The sequence below is a fragment of the Rhagoletis zephyria genome, unplaced genomic scaffold (genome assembly GCF_001687245.7).
Source record: "Rhagoletis zephyria isolate East Lansing unplaced genomic scaffold, Rhagoletis_zephyria_1.1 Rzeph_scaffold_00163, whole genome shotgun sequence".
In the NCBI taxonomy this organism is placed as follows: domain Eukaryota; kingdom Metazoa; phylum Arthropoda; class Insecta; order Diptera; family Tephritidae; genus Rhagoletis; species Rhagoletis zephyria.
Window position 1 is genome coordinate 142,961 of NW_016157247.1, and position 19,418 is coordinate 162,378.

The 19,418-nt window shown below is 33.6% G+C and overlaps 1 protein-coding gene across 1 annotated transcript in view; it reads right to left on the minus strand.

The window, feature by feature from the left end:
* LOC108355403 (2,3-bisphosphoglycerate-dependent phosphoglycerate mutase-like) overlaps nt 1-1,637 on the minus strand; it is a 60,720-nt gene extending 59,083 nt beyond the window's left edge. The window contains exon 1 of the mRNA XM_017606585.1: nt 1,238-1,637. The gene's annotated coding sequence lies outside the window, so the exon portion shown is untranslated. The remainder of the gene's footprint in view (nt 1-1,237) is intronic.
* Between the last annotated feature and the right edge of the window lie 17,781 nt (nt 1,638-19,418).

The window sequence follows — 19,418 nt, forward strand, 5'->3', positions numbered from 1 at the left end:
GTTAGGGAACGCAACTAATATCACAAGCTTCAGTTGTCATGGCAACAGTACATTAAAAAAAAACCACCAATATTTTTGCCAGTTTTACAGCGATCCAGTAGCCCTGTATTGCTTGCAGTAGAGAACTGAAAGTTGGTACAGATACTAAAAATATTAAAAGGAAAAAAATCGGCACTGTTTTTCCACTGGAATTATAGAATATATTATATTTTAAGACTTTCACCAAAATATCTGGCAAAAATATTAAGATTTACGTGAGCTGGACCGATTTGAAATTACCTCCAAAAATAAGTGAAATAAAAAGGGCGTGAAAACTGATACCTCATAAGTCTATATTGGTAAAGTTTTGGAGCAGTTATTCAAGTTTTTCTTACACAAATCATTGAAAAAAGTTGAAAAACAGCATCAAAAATCTCATTATTACGATTGCGTTGATACAAATTTTTAATATTTTTATGTAGGTTTTTTAGGCTTAAACTGTTTTGTCATCTGAGGATATTTTTTCCAAAAAATCCTTTTAGAAAATATTTTTGTTCATGAAAAACTCAATTTTTAGAGGTATGCATTTTACAATCAGTCCAGCTGACGTAAATCTTAATATTTTTCCGAAATACTTTGGTAGAAGTATTATAATATATACTACATTGCACATATATAAGTTTCATGTACAAATATTAAAAAGTGTTCTGGCGTACGAACTGATTGTGGTCTGGGTAGTACACATCGTTACCTCATTTTTCATAACTCCGTTTTTCACAGATTTTGGTACGATATATATATTAAAGTACACCTTCACTAAAAATTTGAAGGTGTTAGTACTAAAAACAACGGGGTTCTGCCAGTTTTAAAAACCCCATCTGCAGGTTTTGATTTACTTTTTATAATGTTTTTTCTTCTGTAAAATAGAAAATTTGCTGGTTAGGGCATTTGTTAACTAAGGAACGATATGTATGCATGTATGTGCATTTGTCTGGGATTTACATTTTGCATGCAATTGACTTCATAAATCGCATAGAATTCATTTCATAATACTTCAGGCGAGCACAACCAATATTTTAGGAATTTGGCGTTTGTTTCTTCTATACTTCACTTTCTGCGTTAAATCTGGTAAATAGCTCTTAGCACTGTCTTAAAGTTTCCGTTTATGTTCTAAATCACTGGAAATATTTGTCTTTATATTTTTAAATATATTTTTCTTTATGTATTATATTACAAAAGCGTAAACATATGTATTTACTTTATTTATTTCGTTGACAGAAGCTGTACAACTCAAATTTGTTTAATAGATGCTTTGATAAATTACTCCATGTTCAACTGCAAACTTTATTGCTCAAAAGTTATATGATTTGTTAAATTATACTGCAAGCTTTATAGCTCAAAAGTTGTGTATTTTTTTTTTTAATAAAAACTCCTTTGGCACTATCATTTAAAACTTTTACTGCTCGCTTTGATGTCTCACATTAAATATAATTGTGAAGAAGTAATATTATGATTTTTGACTGCGACTGGTGAATGATGCAAGTGTGACTGTTATTTGTTGACTGCTGCGCTATGGCTATTTATTTTCGGGAAAAATCAATAAGTGAACGAATGTTGGTATGACTCTTTAGCCAACTCAGCAGAGCATGCTGTGGTCAAAGCGGGTATTCTCAAAATGCAAACATAGCAGCAGCTCATTCACCGGCTTAGGTGTGAGCGTCGATTTGCTCTTTCTTGAGTCAACTACCCTGTTAGTATACTACACACTCGTATACATACATATGTATGTATTTATGTACATATGTAAATATATTTGTGTTTTATTTTAGATATTCTACATTGAGAGATATTTGATAAACAGATAATATGTACTAGGGTGGCCCTTATCCATATCGCACAATTTTAATTTTTGTTCTGTCGCATCCCCCAGATTGGTGAATATTCATGAAAAAATGTGTTATCCTAAATTTTAGGTCAATCGGATAAAGTTAAGGCGTGCCGACCGAATCCGAAATCCGAAATTCCTCTAGTCACGGGTGGGACACATACGAATTTATACATGAAGAGGAGCTTTTAGTGTGGTCAATAATAAAGGTTAGTTATTTATAAGTAGCCAAGTAGGGGTTCAATTTATCCACGTTTTATCTTAGTTAGGATAGTGGCTTTTATATAGAAGAAAATTCCTAGCACCGTCAGCCAAATTTATTAAAAATCAACGTAATTTCCCAGCGTGTTGAAATTTTTAAATTTAATTTGCTATAAAACTGCATTAACTAATCATAATAACTTAATCAACTTAATCCGCGCTAACACAACTTCAACTTCTGTAATTAAATATAACAACTTTTAACTTTTTTGTCACGTGTGGGACAAGGCCAATGCTGCTTAATAATAACTCATATTGTAGATAAAGCACTCGCACAATTTAATATATAACACAATTTTATTAAAAGCAGATGAGTTCTACTTAGGGTGCCACCCGTACAATAATATATAGTATTGTACTATTTTTTGGGTCTATTTTTGGGGTAATAAAAAATGAACTTTTGATTTATATTAATTTAAATATTGATAGCGATAAAGCATGTATAGAGGAAATGCATAAGAAAGAAAAAAGATGTACACTTAAAAAGCATTTTTAATTTTTCTTAAAAAAAAATACTATATATATTTGAAGTATGCTATATTTTTTCTGATTTTTTTGAAAAAGTACTCTAAATTTCCTAGTTCTACTATATATATTTTTCTTACCAAACACTTGAATTATGAATCGCAAATTATTTGACAGTACTTCAACAAAACCCCTTTTAAACTCGCTCAAAAAAAATTATTTAGAACTTGATTTCAAAACGTAAAAATGTGTTATTTTTTGGTTGATTCAAGATTTTTGCAAATGTCTTATCCACACCTTTGTTAGTTTTATAAAGAAAATAGTTTTTGCACTGAGGTTCAGTTTCCCATGGAACCTCCCTTAACGTCTTGTTCATAATTTTAAAGGTATTTATTTAGAAATAAAATAATGTGAGTAATGATTATACTCTTTCAGTCTATTTGATTGGAGAGGCGTAGCAGCCACCTTTTTGAACAGTTAAAATTTTTGCAATGTGTTTTTTTAAGTGAAACTGTAACTGCGCTTGTTTGAATCATGCAAGAAAAATGCAAACTATCTTTAAATTCGATTTTAAAGTTAAGCCTTACAGCCATCCCTAATTAGCGCGTTGAGCGTTACGATAATAAAAATGTAACTGAAACAAAACTTATTTAGTTGTGGCAATTATATTTGAAATAATAAACAAGTAATTTTTAAGCAAAAAACAAAACCGACTTCAACTCTTAATTTAAACCAAATTAATATGGACCACCTGTGAGGTAGCACCTTTCCTTTAGAAACAGAACTATTGAAGTCGGTTAACGTGGTCCAAAGTTATGCGGTAACATAAAAACAAAAAATAATAAAAAATATTCCGACGAATTGATAACTTTCTCCTTTTTGTGAAGTCGGTCAAAAAGTAACCGAATTTAGCTTTGTTGTTTTTGCTTATTTATTTTAAGGGTAAAGTGGGGAAAAGCTATATCCTATTTAAAAATTTTTTTATTTCGAAATGAATTTGCCTTATCGCAAGAGAAACAAAATCAGTTGTGCTAAATTTGTATTTTTTTTTGTATTGTATTTTGTGAGATGTGGTTTTTGGCTGTTGAAAAAGCAATGTGTGTTGATGGTTCTACAGTTTTTCATCATGGCATAGTTTCACTGGTTTCTGAGATATAACGAATAATTTGTAGTTAACAAATTTTTTCATGGTGAAATTTCAATTCGTGTTTCCCCAAAATGCGCAAGGTTCTTTTCCTGAATCTTTTTTAATTATAATCGCGAGGATTTATATGTAAATTAGTAAGCTTAAAACATTTGCACAAGCTCTTTACACATTTTTGAGATAAATATGTTTTAATGTGAACTTATTAATTTTTATCAGGCCCGGTTTTCTATTATTTTATCAAAAGTATGTCCCACGTGGAAGTGTTTTAAGAAAAATTCCAACTAAATGCAAGATAATACGAAATAGCATCTGCATTTTTTCTTTGTTTCAAAAATGATAACTTTTACCCGAGACGGAACCCATTTTTCCATTCAAAATCCGGATTTGTGTAAAATATTATTTAAAATCCTTTCTAAGTTAATGCCAAGCAAGTTCAATAATGTGAAACAATATGTTTCAAACCAAACCAGCTGTCCAGCCTCGAGAAGAAAAAAGCTGCACCAATCTTTCCGAAAAATCCGAAAAAGTCTGGTTAAAAAAACTTTCAAACAGTATCCAGTGGATTTAAAATAGATATATGGTTGTGTGTCAGCCTTTATCCCTGGCATCCAACGGCAACAACAGTGCACACAATTTTGATGCATGGTGTCGTAATTATATTGAATTTCCTTCTACTGATTGGGCAACTAAGTGGGCATAGGAACATATCGTGAGCGTTTTAGCCGAAGAACTTCAAGGCAAGCTAAACTTGAGATGTATTTCATCGACTAGTTGTTATGTATATTTTCTTTAACACTGTTAGTGCACATAATATTAGAATAATTTTATAAAAATTATATTATATTTCCCCTTTTGGATATGTCTATGTCACAACGTTCGCCTCAACGTTCTCCCGTTGACCTGAACTTTTGGATAACATATTTTTTCATAAATATTCACCAATCCAGGGGGTAAGACCTAACGAAATCCGATAAATTAAAATAAGGGCTACCCTAATATGTACGTACAAATATTGCGGTAGGTACGACGATGAGTACAGCAAAAAAATATTCGGGCGGAACATATGTATAGACCTGTGTTATTAAATCAGATATTAATTAAAATTAAAATAAAACAAGTGAGAAAGTCTAAGTTCGGGCGGAGCCGAACATTAAATACCCGGCGCAAGTATTAAATATATGTTTTTTCACCTTTCCGAAAGCTACCGCCAGATGGTAAGCCGGGATGTATAGATTTTGAGTAAATTAGAGTCCTTAAATTACGAATTATTGAAGTTTCAAGCATTTCTGAAATTTACCGTTATATAAAAAGCGGCCGTCATTTTGGTCCGATTTCAATAATTTTCAACGTTTTGCTTTTATTTGCCAAGCACAATAAAAATACCGAGTTTGGTACAAATTGGTGGAACGGTTACCGATATACATATATGTGATCATAAGTGGGCGGTACCACGCCTATTTTACAAAATTTTACCATAAACGTATTTCTTGGTAAAGAATTGTTGCAAGCATCAATTTTGAATAAATTTGCTTTAATATTTACTGATTTATCGAAGATTTTGTAGTTCTCTAAATTACCGTTATATGGNGCAACATTAAAAATGAAGCAAAATTAAATTGTTTAATTAGCAAAACAATTTGTAGATTTTTTAATAATAAAGCAGTTTTTATACCCGAGCGCACTTGTGCACAAGGGTATATTAATTTTGTTCACATAACGGTTGTTTGTAACAGCCAAAACGAATCGAGATAGATATAGACAAATGTATACATATATGCTCAGAATGAATAGAGAAATCGATTCAGCCATGTCTGTCTGTCCGTCCGTCTGTCCGTCCGTCCGTGTACACGATAACTCGAGCAAAAATTGAGATATCTCAACGAAATTTGGTATGTAGGTTTCCGTTAATTCAAGGTAGGTTGGTATTGAAAATGGGCGAAATCGGACAGTAACCACGCCCACTTCCCATATAACGGTAATATGGAGAAATACGAAATTTTCGATAAATCAGTAACCACTGAAGCTGATTTACTCAAAATTGGTGTTTGGAATAATTGTTTAGCAATACGATTATAAATTTTTTTTGGAAAACTGGCATGGCACCGCACACTTAATGTTTTTCGGTAACCATTCTATCAATTTGTACCGAATTCGGTACAAATATTGAACTTGACATATAGAAGCAAGACGTTCAAAATGTCTGGAATCGGACAAAAATAAATACGTACATTTTTCATATAACGGTAAATTTCAGAAATACGGAAACTTCGATATTTCGAAATTTAAGGACGCCAATTTACTCAAAATTAATACTCACAAGAATCTGTTTAAAAAGAAATGGGATAATAATTTGGAATTTCGGTACCGTTAATTTATGGCTACACAAGTTTATCTCATTAAGGCTAACTGAACTTACTATCGAAGATGTTTCAAAAAGGGGTAAAACCACCCCTGTAACGATAGTTTTCGAAGAGGTGAAAAAAACTGTCACCCCTATTCTGCAACTCTTACGTATTCAGATTTTGCTACGAATCGTAGAAATAGTACGCTGAAATCCGTATCGTATTTTCGAACTTTCGAAATTCGTATCAATGGCAAACCTAAAAACGAACGAGTAAGAAATTGAAAGCTTTTTTGCGTAATTTTGTACGAAAACAATTCGGTGTCGGAGGCGAGATAAAAGATGTAAATCGATGTATGTTTGCAGGAAATATTAGTGGTGTTCATTTGAACAGATACATTTACCTTTTGTATATACGTACACTAAAAACTTTTACATACACGTCTAATCAAAGGATTAAACTTAAATATAAAATAAATGTTTCAAATTTCCGAGCAATATTTTATTAATAAATTCTGTTTGCACTATCACTTTTTTGTAAATTTCGATGTGGGGTAGGTTAGATTAGGTTGGGCGGCAGTCCAGAAGTTGGACTCACTTAGGCTCAGGGTCCTTTGCGATACCGCATGATGGTTTTTTGCATTATCTGCGTCCCCTGTAAACCACTTGGTGCTTAGCAAGAATGCGCAAAGGCTTCTGACGTCCACCTCTTTGAGGACATCGAGATCGTCAAAGAAATAGCTCTCGAGAGCTTTTACTCTCCGTTTTTACAGAGCGGGGCAATGACAGAGAAGATTGGGATGGTTTCCTACTGCAGCTTCTGCAGTAGTCGATGCAGGGTGCGCCCAGCCTAGCTGCGTGTAATCCCATCAGACAATGTCTGGTGCGAACTCCAGTCACCAGCCTCCTTAGATTAGGTAGAGACTTGGGCGTTCGGCGTTCGTGGCGGGCCAAAGTGTTTTGGCAATGCGACAGGTCGGTTCCATTCGCTATCTTTCATTTGCAACTATTCTACGAATTTTCATTCAGTAGATATTTGCATGTTCGAAGAAGGATTCCGAGAGTATCCCTTATGTCTGTATCAGGCAATGTAGTTCCATGACGAGTTCGTCAGCCTTGCAGTTTCCCTAAATGTCGCAATGACCAGGTACCCAGACAACGTGCGTGCTGAATGTCTCAGCCATCTCGTTGAGAGATCGGCGGCTTTGAGCAATTACTTTTGCAGTCAGCGACAGATTTCCCGCCTGGCTGTCAGTGAAGATGTTGATATCATGACTAGCGATCGTATCACACTGGACCAGTGATGCGGCTTTTGAGATATCCATCAGTTCCGCCTGAAAAACACTGCAGTAATCAGGGAGACGGAAGCTGAATGATATGCCTAACTGTTCCGAATACATCCCACCACCTACTCTTTTTTTCGAGCTTCAATCCGTTCGTGTAGACATGTGGGTTCTGCGTAAAAATATTGTGGATGACGTAGCCGGAGTTATATGCACAATAAATGTTGTATGCCATTGACATGCAGAAGTCCCTCTTCTTCGGCAACACAGAAAGGAGAATTATACTTAGTAAGGGTTATAATCCCTAAGCGCGTCCGAAGGCAGAAGCAAGCGCAACAGGTGGTGGACCCAACAAAGTGCATGTTTTCAATGGCTCGGAAGAAGCTGTTATTGCATTAACTGGATTGAGAACCAGTTCTTCAGGCATAGGAGGTTGTGGTTGAACAATTAAAACAGAAGCTGACATAGACGCGTCGATGGTTACTATGCCCGACAGCTCCGCATATCATTAGGGCTATTCACGATCCGGTGCAAATGGCCTAGCATCATTGCATTGCAAATTTGTATTGCAAATTATTTGCAATACACAAACAAAATACACGCATTTGCATTTGTCATGGCTTGGCAAATTTGCAATACCGAAAATCCATAGCATAAAAATGCTATGCATTGCATTCATAAACAAAACCAAAGCTGATGCACAAAAATTGTTTTGCAAAAGCTTTACCATGACAGTTTAATAAAGGTCGCTCACAATCCATGGCATATTTCTGCAATTGCATAAATTTGTCAGCTCTTATGCACCGAATCGCGAATAGCCCTATTGTGAATTCACTTCCATAGCGCGCTCTTACTCTGCTGCTATAATTGCAAATGAAATAGAATCCGTCGTTTCCATCAAAATATGTAAAATCAAAATTTTTTACCATAAATGAGCACTTGATGCATGTTTTTTTTTTTAATTCCTTTCCACTTTGTTTTCCTTCATACAGCTGTCTTAGAAAAACAACTGATAACTGGCAATGCTGCACCATGGTGAAATAATATAAAGCATGATACAAAAAAGAAGGTAGTTTCAATAAACAACTTTTTGATTAAAAATCAGATTTTTGGCAATTGCTCAATTGTGAAAAATTCGAAGCGGCGTTACCCAATTGTAGGTTTTTTGGTGTGGTAGATTTTATATCCTAAATTTGGGATTATAAATAAAATAGTTGTGTTAATATTTACCTTTTAAAAATAATTAATATCTTATCTTAAAAACCTTTAAATTTTACATTAAATTCGATAGCAACTTGCCAAATCATTATTTTGATATTAATACAATTTCAGTGAACATATTTTAAAATTTTTTTAGTGTCCTCATGTCATCTGATTATTTCACAATGTAGTTTTCTAGTGATTCTGATATAATTCAGACACTGAAATTATACATTTCGATGTGTTATTTAATACATATTGTCTTTGTCCATTTAACAATAAATGGAATTTACTTTGGGACCCATGGGCCGGGAAAATTTTTCCAGCAACACATATTGGCTGAATTTCTTTATTCATTCTGAACGTTTGGAATAAACTTTTTCGTTTACTTATTCTTTAGAACGTTCCTGATGATATGTTAACGTATATTTCAAACGCATTCTTTTTATTCCGGCTGTGAAATGGGATTATCCGGAATGTATAAAGCAACGCAGCCATTGTTTTCACATGAAATTTTGACACACCCAAAAGTGAAGTATAAAATAAATAGATAAAAACAATCTTCAATCAAACTGATTTGTGTAGTTCAGGGGCGTCTTTAAGTAAATGTTCTGGAGGCTGTTTTAATATATCCTATCTTATTATATATTTCTTAGCTTTTCTGCATTCTGATAAGTTGAGAGAACGAAGTCTAATATTCGTTTTTGGTCAACTACGACGTTTGATTTAATTTTTTGCAATCATTAGTTCATTTCCCTTGAGGAGTAGCAATGCCCATACCGGCTATACCGATTTTGTTGAAATTTCGGACACAAATTTTCCAAGAATGGTTATAGGCTAAAACAAAACCGATATCTAAAAGGGGTGTGGAACCTCCCATACAAATCGAATGTTTCATAGTGCATATCTCTGGAAGTTTTTATGGTAGAGTCCTGGAACATGGTATGGATATATGTATATATATGAAGTCAATCTCAAGCTCATGGAAAAATATGGGTTTATTGCCACCGTAGAACTTGGAATAGAGGTAAATGAAATCAATCCCAAACCTATGAAAAATGGGGGTATATGAAAACGATCTCGTAGCCAGCTACATCTGGAAACATTTACCAAGAATACTGAGATGAGGCATTTTTCCAATGGAAATATGTACAGAAAAACGGGCGCGACACCTTCTGGAAAGTAACATGATCACAGGGTGTATCCCTAGAATCATGTTAAGCTAAACCTTGAGGGATTACATTCTTGCCAAGACCGACAGGAATATGCTGAAATTGCGTCGCAAGTTTTACGATCGGCTTGGGTAAGGTTTAACCACTGAACCCCCCTTTGTTTTCGCCGCTACTGAATTCACACAATTTAAAATGTACACGTGTATTTAAAAATGTCACGAAAATTGTGTTGCTAGCTTCATGTTGCAAAAATGTTGCAAGCTTTTTCACAGCGTGAACAGAATACTACTTTGCCGAGGAAATGTTGTAGAATTTCACACTTATTTCACAGAAACAAATTTTATATGCAATTTAACAGCTTTTTCACGTGAAACAGGAATAAAATACTATGCTTAAGAACAAAGATTTTTAAATCGAAAAAAAACAAGTAAAGTAAATACCCGGCGCAAATATTATATATATGTTTTTCACCTTTCTGAAAGCTACCGCTAGATGGTAAGCCGGGGTGTATCAATTTTGAGTAAATTAGCGTCCTTAAATTTCGAAATATTTAAGTTTCAAGCATTTCTCAAATTTACCGTTATATGAAAAGCCGCAATTTTAGTCCGATTTCAATAATTTTGAACGTTTTGCTTGTATGTGGCAAGCACATTAACCATACCGAGTTTGGTACAAATACGGTACGGTTACCGAGATACATATATGCGATCATAACCCCACGTCTCCATTTTCTACTAAATGTGTCTTAACATCTGTCAAATTTCTGTTTTAACTTTGTCCCGCTTTCTCATGTGGGCAACTTGCAGTCTTAACATATCACTTTCAAAATGGCATCAAGCCAATCAGATCGATCCGTACCCAATGTAGATGGCGCGGTAAAATCAAAACTGAGTTGTCAAACTACCAAATGACAGCTGATGTTAAGACAGCGATGGTAAGAAATTCGGCAAGACAGATATGGTTTAACAATGGAAATTTGCGGTCTCCATCTGACATTTCTGTCTTAACACAGCTTTTTTAACAGAATCTGTAGAAGGAGACGTGGGGCAAGAGGGCGGTGCCACGCCCATTTTCCAAAATTTTATCATAAACGTATTTCTTGGCAAAAAATTGTTGCAAGCATCAATTTTGATTAAATTAGCTTTAATATTTACTGGTTTATCGAAGATTTCGTATTTCTCTAAATTACCGTTATATGGAATGTGGGCGTGGTTATCGTCTAATTTTAAAAATTTTCGGTCATTTGGTACGCTGTACCAAGGCAACAACTGTGCCAAGCTTGGAAAATTGGTGCAGCGGTTACCAAGACATGCACATGTAACCATAAGTGGGCGTGGCTACGCCCATTTTCCAAAAATTTATAATATTCTTATTTTTCGCCTAAAAATTATTGTAAATATCAATTTTGAGTGAATACCGTTATTACCGTTATATGGGAGGTAGGCGTGGTTATTGTCCGATTTTGCCCATTTTCAATACCATCCGTCCTACGCCCGAAAGAAGTACACGTACCAAGTTTCGTTGAGATATCTTAATTTTTACTCAAGGTATCGGACGGACGGACAGACAGTCACCGCTTAATCGATTCCTCTTTTCATCCTGATCATTTATGTATACATTTGTCTATATCTATCTCGATTCGGGTTGCCTGTTACAAACAACCGGTATGTGAAAAAAGTTATAATACCCTTGTGCACAAGTGCGCTCGGGTATAAAAAATAATAATAAGAAAATTTGAAAGATTTTAGATATTGGGTATGGTAGCACGAAATGTCACAATCTACTTGATTGTCAAACTGACAATGGAACTACCTTCTTTTTTGTATCATGATATAAAGTGTACCATGTAACTGACGTCTTCATATTTGAAAGCAACATTTGACTTTGTTATTATTTTTTCCTTCATTTCTGGTGTTCGCTTTTTTCAAACTACAACGCTATGTGTGCTTTTGCACAAACGGCAAGAATTTCTGGTAATTTTTCTTTAGTTCTCACTCAAAAGGGTTAACGTGAAACTCAAATCAAAGAAAATTTTCTGATAATAAATTGTCAAATAAGAGTACCAGAATAGAATGTAAATGCTATCTGGCACACTTTATATTTTTTCACTACACCCCGCCACATACGATAGCACATCAATATTTTTACCAGTTTTGACTTCTTCTCTTTTGATTTGTTTAGGTTCATTATTTTTGTGTAAAAGTATGGCTCTTTATCTAGCAAATACCATATAAATCAGACTTTGTACAAAAATTATAAATATTCCACAAACTTTTCATCCCAATTCCATGCATTTTAATTTTAATCTCTAGAATAATTTTTGGTATGCAGTTTATAGCTTTAAATTCTAGTATAATAAAATGCAAGTTTTGAGTTGCTAAAAAATCGCGTCGCTTTTTGATAATTTTTTTACTGACGGTGTTATGCACTCTTTTCCATATGGGTAAGGCGTCCTCAAGGGGGCACCGGATTTACCAACATTAATATTTTTCAAATATATTCAGGCAGCGCCGAGGTTTGTAGTAGAACAGTACCCTGTTTAATTTTTGTTGCGAAATTCCAAATAGTTTTTTTAATCAACGATCAATTTTTGCAGTGTTTTGGAAATTTTTATTTTTCTTTGAAAGTAAGAGTCCGAATGAAAAAAGTTTTTGGGTACAGATTTAAGAAACAGTAACCTATACAATGGGCTGTATGCATAAAACCTAAGCAAATGCTTTTTCTTAAAATTTCAAACCTTTGACTCGATTCGTTCGAATAAATTTAAGTGAAAGGTATGAAATTTTAAGTAGAAGCAATTGCTTAAATTTTATGCATTCGGCCCAATGAAATTATTTGCGTTACAAAAATATATATATTTTTTTCTTTTCAATCATTTTTTTATGAAAAATTGAACTTTTAAGTAATTTCTGCGCCTCATGGACGAAAATTTTTAACAATAAGTTATGTAGCAAACATTTCTGCATTTATCTATGAAAAAAAAATGGGTGCATTTCGATATAGTTTGCTCGGAATGAATTTTTAATTGAATTGAAATGTGCGTTTCTTTCTTGCGCAAGAAGTCAACACGGATTGCGCGCGATCCAGCCACGCGAGTCGGACCCGCACGCGGGCAAATAAAAATTCATTCCGACCAAACTATATCGAAATGTACGCATTTTTATATAAAAATAACGAACCTTAAAAAAGCAAAAAAAAGTAGTCAAAACTGGTAAAAATGTTGATGTGCTATCGTTTGTGCGGGGTGTATGTGCTGCACAGGTTCCGCAAGGGTTGCAGCATGTCGCTTTTTCGTTTTTCGTAACGTAGCTACGAATTACGAATTACGAAAATTCGGGTTCCAGAATAGAGATGTGTATTTAATACGTGCGCCGGGTATTTGATGTTCGGCTTCACTCGAACCAGTGGCGTAGCGAGGGGGGCATATGGGGGATAGATCCAGTAACCATAAATTAAAAAAAAAAAAACGTCTACGACAACAAGTAACATCCGAACTGTATATTTTTTATTACCTGAAAATTTGGATAAATAAGAGCCCAATACCATTAAAAAAATAAAATTGCAGTATCGTAGATTTGCAAATTTTATATTTAAAAATTTAATATTGCAAGTTTTGAAACAGTAACTTTTACATAGCTAGCTTTTTTTAGCTTTTCGCGTTCTCTCCTCTAGGAAGATTTGTTTGCTTCTTTTTTGCGACCTCTTCCACTAGGCACCGAAACTACCACGTTTTCTTGCAGTTTTCTAAGTTCATACGAAGAGGAGACATTTGAAAGTGTATAAATAAGTATTATAGCGACTTTTGCAAGAGTAGTTAACATTTCATGCTATTTTTTTCAGAATATAGAAAAATTTTTCACTCTGCTGTTAGTGGACATGAAACCCGCCAAAAACTAAAAATCTAAAAAAAATTTACATAGCGAACTTTGCAAGTGGACTACTCAATNAGCGCCGATTTCAACACAAGAAGTAATTGGAAAAATGTGTGTTAAGCAATGAAGATTAAAAATCGCTTTATAAGTAATAAGATTTTGTAGACTTGTACATAAATAAATGTAAATAGATACGCGTAAATATATAAATATGCAGACACATTGAATGTAAAAACTGAAGTGTATACTAACGAAACTTCTACAAAACAAAACTGGACTACACACTAATTAATTAAAATGGTGTAGTAATTTAATTTTTTAAATTTAAATAAAGCATGAATTCCCCATGGAATAACCGAGTAGACAAAAAATATATAACGGCAAAATGGCACATACATACATATATGAAAGAATGCCCACAGGCGACGCACTATAGGCAAAACACGAGTTTTTTTTCAAAATCGTAGATCTTCGCTTAGAAAAGAGATAATGGAATGCAGCATTTAACCCTTTAATGCAGAGTCTGTCATATATGAAACGCTTTTTAACCCTTTAAAGGCGGAGGAAGAAGGTTCTCAATATGCTTTTGAACGTGTTTTTTCTCATGTTGACGTAGATATTAATCGTAGAAAAGTTTTCCATAGTAAAATAATAATAAAAAAAATAAATAAAAAATAAAATAAAAAAATAAAAATAGTAAAAATAAAAATAAATAAAAAGTACGTTGAAAACATATTGAGAACCATTTTGCCTCTGCCTTGAAAGGGTTAAAAAGCGTTTCATATATGACAGACTCTGCACTAAAGGGTTAAATGCTGCACTTTCGTAAAGATATCGACCAGTATAACCATTTTTGTTATACAAATTTTTTTGTGAAAGCTGATAGTTTACGAGTTATTAGAGTTTAAATGTAGCTTTTCTTTTTCCAATCTGGCCACTCGGGTACAGCATACAATGTCCCAAGAATCGAGTCTTAAGATAAAATAAAGAGAAATATTTCAGAAAAAGTGCTAATGGTGTATTAAATATAGTGTTTTCTAGTGGAATGGGAGCCAAAATCCAAAATTAATTTTGAGGGTTAAATTATTGTTGTTGTAACGTCTCTATAGTTTTCCTATATTACATGATCATTTATCTTCACGATAAAAAAATGTTCATTCCATTATTTCTTTTCTAAGCGAAGATCTACGATTTTGAAAAAAAACTCGTGTTTTGCCTATAGTGCGACGCTTCTAGCCATTGTGTATCACAACTTTAAGTTATCGATGCAAATTTTTTTAATCCCCCCCCCCCTCTCCCCCTTCGCCAAATCCTGGCTACGCCACTGACTCGAACGTAGACTTCTTTAGGGAACGTACCCATTCTACGTGACCCACTTTTTGCAATTTTTAACCTCCCCCCTCGGTAACCACGCGTAGTATATTCCGTTATAAGGGAGGTAGGCGTGGTTATTGTCCGATTTTGCCCATCCGTCCTACGCCCGAAAGAAGTGCACGTACAAAGTTTCGTTAAGATATCTCAATTTTTACTCGAGTTATCGTGTGCACAGACGGACGGACGGACGGACAGACAGTCACCGCTTAATCGATTTCTCTTTTCATTCTGATCAGTTATGTATACATTTGTCTATATCTATTTCGAATCGTTTTGCCTGTTAAAAACAACCGTTATGTGAACAAAGTTATAATACCCTTGTGCACAAGTGCGCTCGGGTATAAAAATTATTTGGCTTATAGTATGAATTTGTCTTTGTTAATACGGCGTTTGCTGCGTGGTATTTTGAAGATCCCCCTCCCCCCCTGAAAGGGTCACGTAGTATGGGTACTTGTTAAAGGCCAGGGTGCAGCTCTCAAGAAAACGCTCAACAAAAAATTGTAATTATTTCGTGTATTTTTCCAAGGAATTTGACATTTGATACGTCACAGTCTCTAGCCTCACTCTTTCCTCAAGAAATAATGGAGCGGGCATATATTCCAGTTGCAAGCATGGGTTGCCTTGTGTTTTCCACAAAAAACAAGCAAATTTCTTAGCCATTTCTTGTACGTCATTTTATATGGAGTTTTTGTTTTTCTTGAGAGCTGGAAAGAAAGCTATTTATGAAGTAATTCAAATTGTTATAGCTAATTGTTTAAACTTATAAAATTTAAACAATTAAAAATTATTGTGATAAATTAATTATGATAAATTATGACAAAAAAGTTATAAAATTCCGCATAATCTCATGGCCGGATTAGGCCGAATTTAATTTTTTTGATATACTTACTAATATTAAAAATTCGAAAGGGAGTTTGTTCGTTTGCTCTCACGCTTTAACTATTTAACCGATCATCATGAAATTTTGTAACCGGTGTCATTTAGCCGAACTCAAAATATAGGATAAGCGTGGCACCTCCCATACCCAGTAGAAATCGGTTGTAAGCCGAAATTGGACAGAGGTATCTATGTAAGTAAATATGAGTGAAATAGTGTGAATAATTCATGCGTAGTAATGAATTTCCACAAATAAATTCAAGTCCTAGCGAACTGCAAGCGAACGTACGTTGTTGTTGTTCTAAGTACATTTCTTGATAAATACGGCAGTGGACGTTTTGTAATATTTTCAGTCTTGTACAAAAATTTTAGTGAACGGACGTGTTGTGCGATAATGTTTCAGAGCTTGTACAAGATATGCATTTGTATATGTAAATCCTACTTTTTGTATGTACCATATATTAAAATGTATCAGAAAGAAGCATTTACATACATATGGGGACACATAACTTGTAAGAATACTTTAATACTGTTCCATTAATGCATTTTTGTATATTTGAAATAAGAATACAGCCATATGCATACAGCAGTAGTACAAGTGTATGGTTATAGTACGCATACGCTCTGAGAAACCACACGTGTTAAGTGGAAATGAAGGTTCATTTATACTGCCATCAGTGTTGCCACTTGAAAATATTTTTAGGTACCAAAACGCCTACCAAATCAGTTTCCAAACTACCAAAATTTTTTTATAATTAAAACGAGATTTCTCGAGTTTGCGGAGTTTTTAGCTACATAAATTAGCAGTAAAAATTAAAACTACACACAATATTGTTTACAGTATTGGTTAATTAGTCACACCAATCTTTAAGATTAAACAAAATAAATTCGGGCCTTTAAATAAAATAATCAAGTTATTGTATAAAAACTTTTGTAAAATATGTAAATATCTTTGAGATTGATTCAATTCAAATGTTTTTGTGTGTGAAAAAACAAAAGCAGACATTTCAATAAAAAAATCCAATTTGCATGCACTCACCCTTTTTTACCAATACACTCACGCTTTGCAAATTGCCTATCACCAATTTTTCTTTCAAGACGATAGGTAATTTCTTGTTAATTTCAACATCTAATCGGTCATAGCTTTGGGAAGTGAGTTTCTGTTTGCAGAAAATTGTCTGCTTAATAAAATATAGAAAAAAATAAAGAAATCTTATACGAGTAAGCAAAGTGAAAGCAGTGTTTTGAACGTGTAAACTTAAATTAAGCGAACAAATTTTAATGTTCAATTTGGTTGTATTTTCAAAACACTTTCCTACCAAAAGCTTCATCAAACCAACCAATCTACCAACGGAGAATGAAGCTACCAATTTTGGTCCAATTGGACCAAAACGGCAACGCTGACTGCCATGTATACACAGCAGCAAGTTCATGCCACCAACAGCGATATCGTATGCATAAAATTTCTACTGGGTACATACGGAATTTTTCATACTGTATATCTCAGGAAATATTTATGATAGAGTACTGGAACTTCTCTACCCATGGAGAAGGGCTGCCAACTGTTTAAAAAATCAAATTACGCTTGAATCAAAGGAATTATTTGTTTGGAAATTATATATTTAAAAAGGTTGCCACCTGTTTGGAAAATATGCCTTTTTATTAAAAAAAAAAAATAGTTATTCGCAAGCTATTTGGAAAATTAAAATATGGGTGTCAAACGAAACATTGTTAAGAAACCTTCAGATTGAACATTTAAAATATTATTGAGGTGTTTTACAAGGGTTAAATCAACTTCAAAGAATTTAATTAATTACTACAATATGGATATCAAGCGAAATGTTTTTGTTTTAGTTACGAACTACATTCAGGAGGCTTGCCACCTGTTCGTAAAATCAAATGCTACTTGAATCGAGAGAATTAGTAATTGCAATGTGCATCACAATATGGCTGTCAGAAGAAAAGGGTTGAATAAGGTTTTAGTTGGAAAATATTTTGAATAGGGGTGCCACCTGTTGTAAAAGTCGAATTTAAATTAATTATACTCGAGGTAAAGTGTCAAATGTAAGAGTGTTTGGAAATGATGAACTTAAGCATTTAAAAATTTTACCAGTGGAAATTAGCCGGAGATCCAAAAGAAGAAGAGCGTAAGAACGAGAGAGAGCTGCTGGTTTCTGCTAGTTTCTTGGGTTAAGAAACGCTTTCCAGCAGAAACTAGTGATAATTATCCGTAAAGAAACACATCCATAATATATAAATTAAATTAAATATCGTGTCAAATTCTTATGTGGCCTCTGTACAGTGTTGGCAACATTCGGCATGAGAAAACGTCCCTCTTGGTCTGAAAAAACGTAATTTCCTACTGAAAAATGTTTTATTCAAATGAATGTACAAAAAATGGTTCTTATTAATCTTTTATTGTATACAAAGGTACAAATGTATGTAAGGTATGTATATTAAAATGTCATTTTGACAGAGCACATTTAAAATTCATTGTAAACTGGTTTGAGATCGTTAATATAAAAATCTTTTTATACATACATTTGTCATCAGCTGATTAAGTCATCACCATTTTGATCGATTTTGCCTGTTTCTCTTTTGTTTATTTAATGTTTATTATTTTTCTATAAAAGCCAAGCTCATTATATAACAAACAAAATATAAATCCACATTTCAAACTTTGTGCAAAAATTATAATAAATCTGCAGAGCTTCAGCTAGATTGTCAACTTTTTATTTAGATTTTCTAGAACTTTTTCGAGTACGCAGTTTGATAGCCCATAAAATTTCAGGGCAATAATGTGCAAATTTAAAGGAGCTAAATAATCGCGTTGATTTTTAATTTTTTTTTTTTTCTTGTAGACATTTCGTAAGGTCTTTTTTGCGTTCATTACATTTTCAATGAAGCCTTAAAAAGGTCGCCTACTTTTTTCTGACTTCTGCTACAGCTTTTTTGATGCTTTTGCGAGCATGCGTGTTGCAAGAGATCAGCTCTTCCTGATTTAGCTTTTAATGTGCAATTGCAAACATTACAATAACCCTCGTAACCTTAAGTGTTTACACAATCAGCCTTTGAACACGAGATCCTTAGTCCAAGAATCGAAAAAAATGCGCATTCGCTTGGTATGCATCATATTTAAGTAATTTTTTTCATTAATTTATTCATTTCAGTGATTATAATTAGTACAATAAGATGTCTTATCTTTTATAGTACAACAAACAATATTTATTGCAAACAAATGATATACGAATACAATAATGTCTATATGATTTCCTCATTACAAGTATGCATATATAAATTAAAAATATAGAGGGAAATATAAGTAAATAGTACCGTTACAAAGTTAATGGAGAAGTAGCTTACATTTATTATAGACAGTCAGTTAAACTAGTAATTTTTAGCAAAAAAAAAAACCGACTTCAACTCCCATATAAAAAAAAATATATATATATATATATCATGATCGGATCTTAACCAGATTAGTATGGGACCACCTCTGAGACACTACCTTTCCGATGCAAAAAGAATTATCGAAATCGGTTGACGTGGTCCAAAGTTATGCG